General features: G+C 40.3%; 1 non-coding gene across 1 annotated transcript; it reads left to right on the top strand.

Moving 5' to 3' along the window:
* On the top strand, positions 1-107 carry LOC148567654 (small nucleolar RNA R71). The gene has a single exon (XR_015882527.1). It is a non-coding gene; the product is annotated as a small nucleolar RNA R71 (small nucleolar RNA).
* The last annotated feature ends 12,244 nt before the right edge of the window (positions 108-12,351 follow it).

Genomic DNA, 12,351 nt, shown 5'->3' on the forward strand with positions numbered 1-12,351 from the left:
AACATATCTGGTGGGCACCTCCTTGTTAGATCTTTAAACCTCTCCCATGCTTCATATAGAGCCTCACCATCTTGTTGCCTGAAAGTTTGGACCTCAGCTCTCAGCCTATTGATTCGTTGAGAGGGGTAAAATCTTGCTAAGAATTTGTTTACCACATCTTCCCAAGTTGTCAAGCTCTCCTTTGGGAAAGACTCCAGCCACTTGGCTGCCTTATCCTTGAGTGAGAATGGAAATAAGAGCGGTCTATAAGCGTCAGGATGAACACCATTAGACTTCACTGTGTCACATTTTCTCAGGAAGGTGGTTAGATGTTGATTGGGGTCTTCTTGGACACTTCCTCCGAACGAACAGTTGTTCTGCACAAGGGTGATGAGCTGTGGTTTTAGTTCAAAATTGTTGGCGTGGATGGTTGGCTTTTGAATGCTACTTCCACAGTTTCCTGGGTTTGGATTGATGTAAGAGCCTAAAACTCTTCTATCCTCCCCAGCATGATTTGCTTGTCCTCTTCCGCCATGGTTGTGAGCTTCTTCTTCACGATGGTTTTCCATATTTTCTTCCATGTTTGGTTCAAAGTATTCCTCAAAGTACAAGCAAAGAGAATACGTTCTCTCAGGTTCTAACTACACGTTTTTCTCTGGCCTCCCTCCTTAGTCTAAGGTTCTCTCAGGTTCAGAATCAAAGGAAGTTGAAGCCCCGCTTCTTCTCCCTGTCATACAACCAACAAGTACAAGCAAAGAGAATAGGCGCAGAAAGTATATCTGTCAAAATTACTGTTAGTGTGAGTGATGCAATATATCAAACAGTTAGTGGGTTAGTGAAATGAATGGTAAATAACAAAGAAAAATTAGGGGGAAGGAAAAAAAATTAACTAAAACAGAAAGTAAATGACTCAAATGGAAAATTAAATCAAACAAAAATAAAATGCTCAATCTAGTTATCCTCCAATTTAATCATTGTTGATGCACAATCAATCCCCGGCAACGGCGCCATAAACTTGATGCACGGAAAACTTGTCTCATAACAAATTTCCTTCGGCAAGTTTACCGAATTTTTTGTCAAGTAAAAACTCACAATAGAGTGAGGTCGAATCCCACAGGGATTGATTGATCAAGCAACTTTAATTAGAGGAATGTTCTAGTTGAGCGAATCAGATTTTGAGTTGAGAATTTGCAGAAAATTAAATGGCGAGAAAGTAAATAGCAGAAAAGTAAATGCTAGAAATAAGAGCTGAATGTAGATGACGGAAATTAAATTGTAGAATCTTAAATGGGAATGGGGAAATTGCTCATAAAAGTAAATGACAGAAATTATAGAGAATGGGTAAGAACAGAAATGGGAGGGTTCATTGGGCTCAGGAGATGTTGCATTCTCCAGATCAATTTCATTTTCATCTCTTCCTCATTGGGTTCATTGATCTCCTTGGCAATCTTAAGTGATCGAATTACAATTTCTTGTAATTCAATCTCTCAAATCTTGATCAATAGCCAATTCCTTGGTCAATTGCTCATGAGAAGAGATGAAGTATGGTTACTGATTATACCACATGCATTTCCCAAATCAAGTGTTGAGAGGATTATAGTCACATATCCATCCAAACCCAATTTGGTCCAGCATGAGAAAGCATTTCTAGCATGATCTCTTCATTCCTCTTTCAAGGTTCAGAATAGATCCAAGTTTGAATAGCTTCTTTTCCAAGATAACTATCCAATTGGATGAAGATCAAAAGCTTTCAAGTAAAATCAAGAGAAAAGATAGAAGAAGAATAATGAAAACTAGTATTGATCCATCAAATTACAACAGAGCTCCCTAACCCAATGAAAGGGGTTTAGTTGTTCATAGCTCTGGAAAATGAAAACAAAGATGGAGAATACATGATGAAACTAGAAGTGCAGAGAAAGTAAAATACAGAGAGTAGTTCTATGCCAAGAGGCTCCCTATAATTTTCAACTCTAAATTTAATTCAAAGCTACTCCTATATATACTACTCTTCTGTTCTTCTAGTTGGCTCTTCAAGTCTTGGGTATGGGCCTTTGGATTTTGAGTTTGAAGCAGTTCTCTTCTTCGTTGGGCTTGGCTTTACTTGCAGAGAGAAAGTGTGAAGTGGGCAGAGACTTTAGCTCAGGACGTTAGTGGTATTAACGTTCAGTGAAAATATGGGTTCGAGAACGTTAGTGACAATCACCTTTTTCACTAACGTTCCTCACCCAAGTAAGAGCCACGTTAACTTCAACGTTAGTGGCACAAACGTTGCCACTAACGTTGCCTCTATGCCCTTCGCACACGTTACTGGGACTTACCTTTCCCAGTAACGTTGAGAAGTCTCCCCCTTCCTTACGTTAGAGTCCATGTTAACTTAGTTAACATGGCTCTTTTAACGTAGGCTTGCCAACCTTCGAGAACGTTAATGACACTTACCATTGTCACTAACGTTCCAATGTGCCCCTATTTCTCACGTTAGAGTCCACGTTAACTAGGTTAACGTGGCTTCTAACGTGGCCATACTAGCCATCTCCAACGTTAGTGACAAAGTTGAGTGTCACTAACGTTGGCTCATCATTCCCTTATCCACGTTAGCTTCCACGTTAACTAAGTTAACGTGGGAGTTAACGTGGCTCATAGTGGCTTGTGTGGGCTAATTCCAACATTAGTGACAATGTTGGGTGTCACTAACGTTGGCGATCACCTCCCTTCTTCACGTTAACTTCCACGTTAACTAAGTTAACGTGGCTTATTGGGGTTTGTGTGGGTTCCTTCCAATGTTAGTGACAATGTTTGGTGTCACTAACGTTGTCGACCACTTTGTCTCCTCACGTTAGCTTCTACGTTAACTAGGTTAACGTGGAAGTTAACGTGGCTTATTGTGACTTGGCCAATGTTAGTGACAAAGTTGAATGTCACTAACGTTGGCTTCCCCTTTACTTCTTAACGTTAGAGGTCACGTTAACTAAGTTAACGTGGCAACTAACGTGGCCACTTATGAGCTTGGTCCAACGTTAGTGATAATGTTAAGTGTCACTAACGTTGGCTCCATTTCCTTTCTTCCACGTTAGAGTTCACGTTAACTTAGTTAACGTGACTCTTAACGTGGGCAATGATGGCTTCGAGAGCGTTATTGGCAATTACTTTTCTCATTATCTTTGCAAGTTACTCCCATTCCACGTTAGTGTTAACGTTAGTGTAACTAACATATTCACTAATGTGGTTCTTCTTTGCTTCCTTTATCCTGAAATCAAGCAATAAAGTACATCAAAATTCTAGTCCAAGTCATGGGAAATGCAACATCCAATTTGTCCTTAAATTCATGTAAAATCCTCATGAAATCATGTAAAGTGCACAATGTATGCTTGAATCAAGATGTAAGTAAATATCTACCCAAAACGAGCTTATTTCCTAAGGAAATGCATGAAACTACCCCAAAAACAGTAAAGAAAAAGTCAGTGAAACTGGCCAAAATGCCCTGGCATCAATGGCCAACCTCAAAGGAGAGTTCTAGCATCATATACCATCCCTAATGCAAGGAACTGTGGAAGCAACATACTTACTCCAAATGTCCATGCTAATAATTTTGAGTTGAAGCCTCAACTCAACACTTTGGTGTAGAACAATTGCTCTTATGGAGGGGATCCTCTTGAAGACCCAAATCAACACCTATCTATCTTCTTGAGGATATATTACATAGTCAAGACCAATAGTGTGCATCCAGATATCTACAAGTTTCTATTATTCCCATTCTCTTTGAGGGATAAGGTGTCTCAATGGCTGGAGATATTTCCCAAAGAAAGCATGAATAACTGGGATGATTTGGTGAGCAAATTCTTGGCTAAGTTCTGTCCACCTCAGAGAATCATCAGGTTGAAGACAAAAGTGCAGACTTTCACTCAAATGGATGGAGAATCACTTTATGAGGCATGGGAGAGATACAAAGCCTTGATTAGGAAATGTCCACTTGAGATGTTTAGTGAATGGGGGCAGACTTTAGAACTTCTATGAGGGCATGACTCTAAAAGCTCAAGAGGCACTGGATTACTCCGTAGGAGGTTCGGTACAGCTAATGAAGACAGCTGAAGAAGCTTATAATCTCATATACACTGTGACCAACAATCAATACTTCTATGCTCATCAAAGGCAATGCCAACCAGCTCCAAAGAAAGGTGTATTAGAGCTTGAAGGGGTGGACACTATCTTGGCAGAAAACAAATTGATGCACCAACAAATCCAACAGCAAATGGAGATGATAGCAAAGAGAATAAATAGACTCCAAGTGGCTGCAGTAAACACAGTAAGTCAACCTTCAAATGAATAGAGTCAATGTGAAGGAGGTTTTGCAACATTCAATAATGAGCAACAACTTGAGCAAGTGCAATATATGCACAACACCTCAAGTTCCTCATAAAATGACTTTCATGGTAACACATACAATTCATCATGGAGGAACCATCCTAACTTGAGATGGGGTGACAATCAAAATCAATGACAGAGGAACCACAACTCCCGCAACACAAACAACCACAAACCCACAAAATACAAATTATCAACCGCACAATAACTCACAAAACACCCACCTCATTGTCCTAAACAACTTTCACCAGCAATTATCACATCCCATGCAACCACATCCAGACTCTTATAGGGTATCTATCTTAGAAATGTTAGTGAAGAAATTCATCAAAACTCAAGAGATGGCAAGACAAGATCAAGTCCTGACACTCAAAAACCAAGAAGCCACAATAAGAAATCTTGAGAGGTAGATGGGACAAATGGCTAAACAAATCACTTAGATTGGTGAGAAGCGAGCAAATTCCTTCCCTAGTACCACTGAAGAAAACCCAAGGACATAGGAAAAGCCATCAAATTGGAGGAATGCAAAGCAATTACTTTGAGAAGTGGAAAGAAGGTGGAAAAAGAAGCCCTCACTCAGGAAAAACATAACAAAGAAGGCTTAAAATAAGAAGCAAAGGAGTAGAAGCATGAGCAAGAAACTTCTACACAAAGTGAGAAGTTAGCTAAGAAGGAGGCAGTGAAAGCATATCAACCAATGCTCCTGTTCATTCCCTGGGTCGAGCTATGCAACCCGGGATGATTAAAGACGAAGCGACCGACCTCCTTGGGTCGGGTTCCCCAACCTCTTCTGAAAATAATTCGGCCAAATAGAATAAAAGCCCAAGCAAGCCCAAATGAAGGGACACAGCCCAATTTAAAGGCACTCAAAGCCTAGAAAGGATAAAGGTGGTTCCCCTTAAAGATAAGATAACTATCTTATCTCAAAGGAATATCACTCCACACTACTATAAATACACTGGAGCACCCAGGTATAACTCATACTCTGATTCTACTAAAAACCTGCCTAAAGCACGTGCTAACTTAAGCATCGGAGTCTCTTACAGGTACCACCACCCTCTGGTGACGAAGGATCAGCAACACCGCCAAGTCTAACAAGTCGGATGTAACAGCTCCGACCAGTATAGCAGATCTCGTCCGAGATCGACCTATAGTTTTAGGTAACCCTCGGAACATTGGCACCGTTGCCGGGGAACCTGGAAGTCATTCTATCATCATGGCGGACAACCTTGACAACAACCACGATTCCAATCTGAAGAATAGAACGCTACACAAGAACACGGACAGCACACTAAAAGATGCATCTCAACCAAATAAAGACAAGAATTTGCCAAATATATAAATCATGGAGGCCCTACAAGATCAATAAGATCGTCTCAAATAGCTCGAAAAAGAGGCCGAGTATCAACGCGAAGCCAAGAGGGACCTTCAGAGAGAAACCAGGTGACGCCGAGAGCTGGAAAACAAGCTCCTAAAGCTCGAGACTGATCTCAAAGCTAAAATCATTCAGTCCAGTCACAATGATAGCTCCTACAAGGATCAAGATCCCTTCACCAAGGAAATCATGAAAGCTAAATTTCTAAAGGATTTTAAAGCTCTTGACATGACCCCATATGACGGTACCTCCGATCCAAGCCATCACCTCAGCAATTTCAGAAGCAGAATATATCTCACCGATGCCTCAGACGCTATTCGATGCAAAGCCTTCCCGACTACCCTAACAAAGATAGCAATCAAGTGGTTCGACAGTTTGCCTCCTAGATCCAACACAAGTTTTGACGACCTAGCCGAAAAATTTCTTGCCAGATTTTCCATCCAGAGGGACAAGGCAAAACACACCCCAAGCCTATTAGGGATCAAACAAGGAGATCGGGAGAGTCTTCGCAACTACATAGAAAGATTCAACAAAGCGTGTCTAGACATACAGAGTTTGCCAACAGAAGCAGCCATCATGGGTCTCATCAATGGCTTGCGAGAAGGACCTTTTAGCCACTCCATATCAAAAAAGCATCCCACATCTTTAAATGAGGTACAGGAACGAGCGGAGAAATACATCAACATGGAGGAGAACTCTTGAATAGGAGAGACCTCAAAACCTGGATTCTCCTACCCATCTCAAAACAAGGATAAAGAGTCCAAAAAAAAGGAAGAACAACACGGAGAAAAACCTAAAAAATTCCACAATTACACCCCTCTTTGGGTGTCTCTTGTTGATATTTATCGAGAAATATGCCACACTAAGATGATCCCACAACCTCGGCCAATCAAAAGCAAAAAAGGAGGAGGAAATCAGACAGAATACTGCGAGTACCACCGAATCTATGGACATCCCACCAACGAGTGTTTCGACTTAAAGAATGTCATAGAGAAATTGGCAAGAGAGGGACAACTAGATCGGTACTTGGCCAAAGCAGATGAACCTAGAAAACGAAGAAGAGAAGAAGAGGTCGGACGGGCTGAACGACACCCTCACACCCCGGAGAGACATGTTCATATGATAAATGGAGGATTCGCAGGAGGAGGGATCTCTAAATCATCTCGCAAACGACACCTTAAAGAGGTATATCATGTTAGGGAAGGAGAGAGGTCCCCCGACCTCCCCACTATTACCTTTACCCAAGAGGATGCCGCAGGCATCATCCCGGGACATGACGATTCCATGGTCATCACTATCATATTGGCCAACGCAAACCTTCACCGAACATTGGTAGATTAAGGAAGCTCCGCGGATATCTTGTTTAAATCTGCCTTTGATGAACTCGAACTACAAGGTAAAGAGCTCAGAGCATATCCAAAGATCCTGTTTGGGCTGGGAGACACTCCAATTCAACCACTTGGATTTATTTCATTACACACGACCTTCAGAAAGGGAACCCGGTCAAGGACACCTAACATATATTACATCGTAGTTAATGTGAGCTCAGCTTACAACGCCTTAATAGGTTGAAAAACACTAAACCATCTCACCGCAATAGTCTCGACGCCACATCTATGCATGAAGTTCTCGACTCTAGAAGGGATTGCCATGATAAAAGGAGACAAGAAAATTGCGCAACGCTGTTACAACGAAAGCCTGAACCTTAGAGGAAAAGGAGAAGAAATCAACAATATCGAACTCGGGGGAGTTCGAGGTCGCGAAGATCTCCGTCCACAACCTAAAGGCAATATCGAAGAAGTCCATATTGGAGATGTCCTGGATAAAACAACAAATATTGGGGCAATCTTAAAGGGAGATACAAGGGAATCTCTGATACAGTTCCTAAGGGATAATGCCGATCTCTTTGCATGGAAGGCTCCAGATATGCCGGACATAGACCCCAAACTAATGTGCCACAAACTGGCAATATACCCAGGATCTCGGCCAATGCAGCAGAGGCGTAGGAAGCTCGGACTGGAAAGGTCCCAAGCTGTGGAAGAACAGGTACAAGCCTTACTGGAGGCAGGATTTATGAGAGGTCAAATACCCACTATGGCTAGCCAATATTGTCTTGGTAAAAAAGTCAAATGGGAAGTAGCGGATGTGCACTGACTACACCGATCTCCATAAAGCCTGCCCAAAAGATCCCTATCCACTCCCAAGTATCGACACTCTAATGGATGCCTCTTACATATATAAGTACCTCTCCTTCATGGATGCTTATTCAGGATACAATCAAATCCCGATGTACCCACCTGATCAAGAAAAGAACTCATTCCTAACCCCAAAAGCAAATTACTGTTATGTTGTCATGCCGTTCGGACTAAAAAATGCAGGAGCTACTTACCAAAGATTGATGAACAAAGTATTTGCAGACCACATTGGGAAGCTAATGGAGGTGTATGTAGACGATATGTTGGTAAAAACACAAAGTGAGGAATCATTACTGTCCGACCTTACCAAAGTGTTCGACACCATAAGAAAGCATGGTGTGCGACTTAATCCCGCAAAATGCACCTTTGCAGTAGGAGCTGACAAATTCTTGGGCTTCATGCTCACACAAAGAGGAATTGAGGCAAACCCGGATAAATGCTGGGCCATACTCGACACTAAAAGTCCAACTGTGTCAAAGAGGTACAACAGCTCAATGGAAGACTGGCAGCCCTGTCCAGGTTTCTAGCCGGGTCAGCCATAAAATCTCTCCCCTTTTACACAACATTAAGGAAGGGAAAAAGGTTTGAATGGACAACAGAGTGCGAGCAAGCCTTCCAAGATTTCAAAATATTTTTGGGGCAACGGCCCATTCTTACCCGACCACGGGAATGAGAAGCACTTATAGTGTACCTTACAGTGAGAAGTCGGGAAATAGCCTCAGCACAAGTCAGAGAGGATGAACATGGGCAACAACCTATCTACTTCATTAGCAAGGCTCTACACGGAGCTGAACTAAACTATCAAAAGATAGAGAAGTTCGCTTATGCCCTTATATTAACTTCTCGACGCCTCTGCCCATACTTTTAGGCTCACACCATCAAGGTTCGGATGAACCAGCCCATAAAAGGCATTCTACAGAAGACAGACTTAACCAAAAGAATGCTACACTGGGCAGTCGAGTTATTTGAGTTCGATCTTCAATATAAAGCTCGAACAGCCATCAAATCACAGTATCTGGCTGATTTCATTACCGAGTATACTGACACCCCGGGAACTCCTACGAAATGGAATCTTTACGTAGACGGCTCTTTAAATAAGACCGGGAGTGGTGCAGGGGTGATAATAGAAAGTGATCAGGGAACCCAAATCGAACTCTCCTTAAAATTCGAGTTCCCTGCTTCAAATAACCAGGCTAAATACGAGACATTACTAGCTAGTTTGTTGCTGGCTAAGGAGGTTGGAGCTCAAAAGCTTATCATCTTCAGCGATTCACAAGTAGTCACCTCGCAAATAGAACGGACCTATGATGAATGGACTTTTGACGGTTTATAATTCACAATAAATTCTCGTTGCAAGTATAGTTTATAAACCAACAAAGAATCCTTTCATACAAAAGATTGTTTGTCACTACAACAAACCCCTAAAATTATAAACCGAAGTACTCAAACCTCGGGTAGTTCTCCCTAGGAATTGCAAACAAATGTTCTTGTTATTGGCTATGAAGTATATTTGGGGTTTTTGAGTTAAGGAACAAGGAATGTAAATTGCAAAAGAAATAAACTAACAACTAAGAAAGCTCTTGGCAACATATGAGAGCTAGAAGTCCTATCCTAGTTATCCTCCTCAATTGTGACCACAAATTGTCCATTGCTACCACTTCGTTAACCTCTAATCATGAAGAAAAATCAAGTGGATGAATCAACTTGATTCCACAAGTCCTAGCCAACTCCCAAGGGAAAGGCTAGCTTTAGTGGTATCCAAATCAATTAGCAACTTCTAATTATCAATCAACAAAGGAATTAGATAACTCAAGCATCACTAATTACTCTACCAAAGCCAAGAGGAGAAAATTCTATACTAAAATCCAACCAAACATTTCATCAAACACTTGGAAGGCATAAAAGAAAAGCAAAGTAAATTGGCAACAACAAAGAAATATAACAACAATTATTGCAAGGAATTGATAACAATAATCAAAGGAAATACTATTATTATGAATTACCTCATATTGAATTGAAAGAAAAATGGAAGGAACAAGAGTAGATCTACAACAAAATATAGAAGAAACATAAAGGAGATTACAACAAAAGAATAGAGGAATCATGAATGTAACAATATAGAATTGAGAGGTAGAAGAAAAAGAAAGCATGAATTGAAAACCTAGATCTAAGAACTAATCCTAATCCTAATTCCCCTCTAAGAACTAACTTTCCCTCCAAAACTAATCTAAACTAAACTAATGATCAAAAGTGTATTAATTCCCCTTCAATCCTTGGCTTAAATAGCATCAGAAATGAGTTGGATTGGGCCCACAAGGCTTCTAAAATCGCTGGCCACGTGTTTGACTAAGTGAATCATATGCACCCATCGGTGCGTACGCGTACCGTGCATGTGTCCCTATGAGAAATTCAACCGTGGCAAATCTTATATCATTTCAAAGCCCTGGATGTTAGCTTTCTAACGCAACTAGAACTGCATCATTTGGACCTCTATAGCTCAAGTTATGGTCGATTAAGTGTGAAGAGGTTGGCTTGACAGCTTTTGCAATTCCTTCATTTCTTCATGAGTTCTTCATTTTTACATGCTTTTCCTTCATTCCCTTGATCCAATCTTTGCCTCCTAAATCTGAAATCACTTAACAAACATATCAAGGCATCTAATGGAATCAAGGTGAATTAAATTTAGCTATTTTGAGTCCTAAAAGCATGTTTTCACACTTAAGCACAATTAAAGAAGTTGTAAAACCATGCTATTTCATTGGATAAATGTGAGGAAAGGTTACCAAAATGCTCTAAATTCATCACAAGATAAACCCTACAAATGGGGTTTATCAAGCTACCAAGCTAAGGACCCTACCATGAAAAAGTACCTGGACAAAACCAGAGAACAGTTCGGACAACTCGGGGAATATGAGGTTGATGAATGGACTTTTGATGGTTTAGAATTCACAAATGAATTCTCGTTGCAAGTATAGTTTCTAAACCAAACAATAATCCTTTCATACAAAAGATTGTTTGTCACTAAAACAAACCCTTAAAAGTATAAATCGAAGTATTTAAACCTCGGGTCGTTCTCCCTAGGAATTGCGATAAAGTGTCTTGTTATTAGTTGAAGGTATGTTTTGGGGTTTTTGGAATAAAAAGCAAGAAATGTAAATGGCAAAGGAAATCAAATGACAAAAAAGGCCTTGGCAAGGTTTGGTGGTCAAGGATCTCTATCCTTATCACTAACCACAACATGAGAATTGGCAATGATCTATCCCATTAAGTCATCCTCTAACTAGTAGTAAAGGAAAGTCAAATGAGCTATATCAATCCTAGTCCATAAGTCCTAACTCTCCACTAATTGAATTAATGAGAACTAGAGTCAATAGCTCCCAATCATCAATCACTTGGACATTAGTAACTCAAGAGTTTCTAAGTTACCTTCCCAAGCCAAGAGCATAAAATTCTACTCTAACATCCTTCCAAGCATTTCATCAAACATATGGAAGGTATAAAAGGTTAGCATAGTAAATTGACAACAAGAATAGAATCTAACAACAATTATTGCAAGGAATTAACAAAAAAAATCAAAAGAAACACAATTATGATGAATTACCTCAAATTGAGTTGGAAGAAAATAGAAGGAACTAGAGTAGATTTACAACAAAGCATAGAAACAACATAGAGGAAATTACAAAAAAAGAATAGAAGAATGATGATTGCAACAACAAAGAATTGAGAAGTAGAAGAAGATGAAAGCATGAATTGAAACTTAGATCTAAGATTATTGACCTAAACCTAATCCTAATTCTAATCCTAGAGAGAAGTGAGAGCTTCTCTCTCTAAAACTAACTAATCCTAATCCTAATGTGTGTAATTGAGCAAAAGATATGTGGATGATGCATTCACCTTCAATCCTTGGTCCTTTTATGCATTTTGGCGCTAAAGTTGGTAGTAAACTGGGCCCCACAGCTCTCAGAATTCACTAGTAACATTTTCTATTTAAAAATCACGTGCGGCCACCGACGCGTACGCGTACAGCAGGCATGCACGACCCATGAAGTTTCACGATCCACGCGTGTGCGTACAGTGCGCGTGCGCGTGGATGAATATATCCAAATCTTTGGCTTTTTCATGTGTTCTCCACTTTGAATGCTTTCCTCTTCACCCTTTGATCTATTTCTAGCCTTTTCCACCAGAAATCACTTAACAAACACATCAAGGCATCTAGTAGAATCAAAGGTGAATTAAAATTAACTAATTTAAGGTCTAAAAGCATGTTTTCACATTCAAGCACAAATCAAGGGAGAATCACAAAACCATGCTATTTTATTGAATAAATGTGGGTAAAAGGTGATAAAATCTCCTAAAATCAATACAAGATAAACCCTAAGAACGGGGTTTATCAGAGGTCTACCATATACCTCGGGAACAAAATGCTCGAGCTGATGCACTCTC

Source organism: Arachis ipaensis, chromosome B4, assembly GCF_059453495.1.
Source record: "Arachis ipaensis isolate K30076 ecotype BB chromosome B4, ASM5945349v1, whole genome shotgun sequence".
In the NCBI taxonomy this organism is placed as follows: Eukaryota; Viridiplantae; Streptophyta; class Magnoliopsida; order Fabales; family Fabaceae; genus Arachis; species Arachis ipaensis.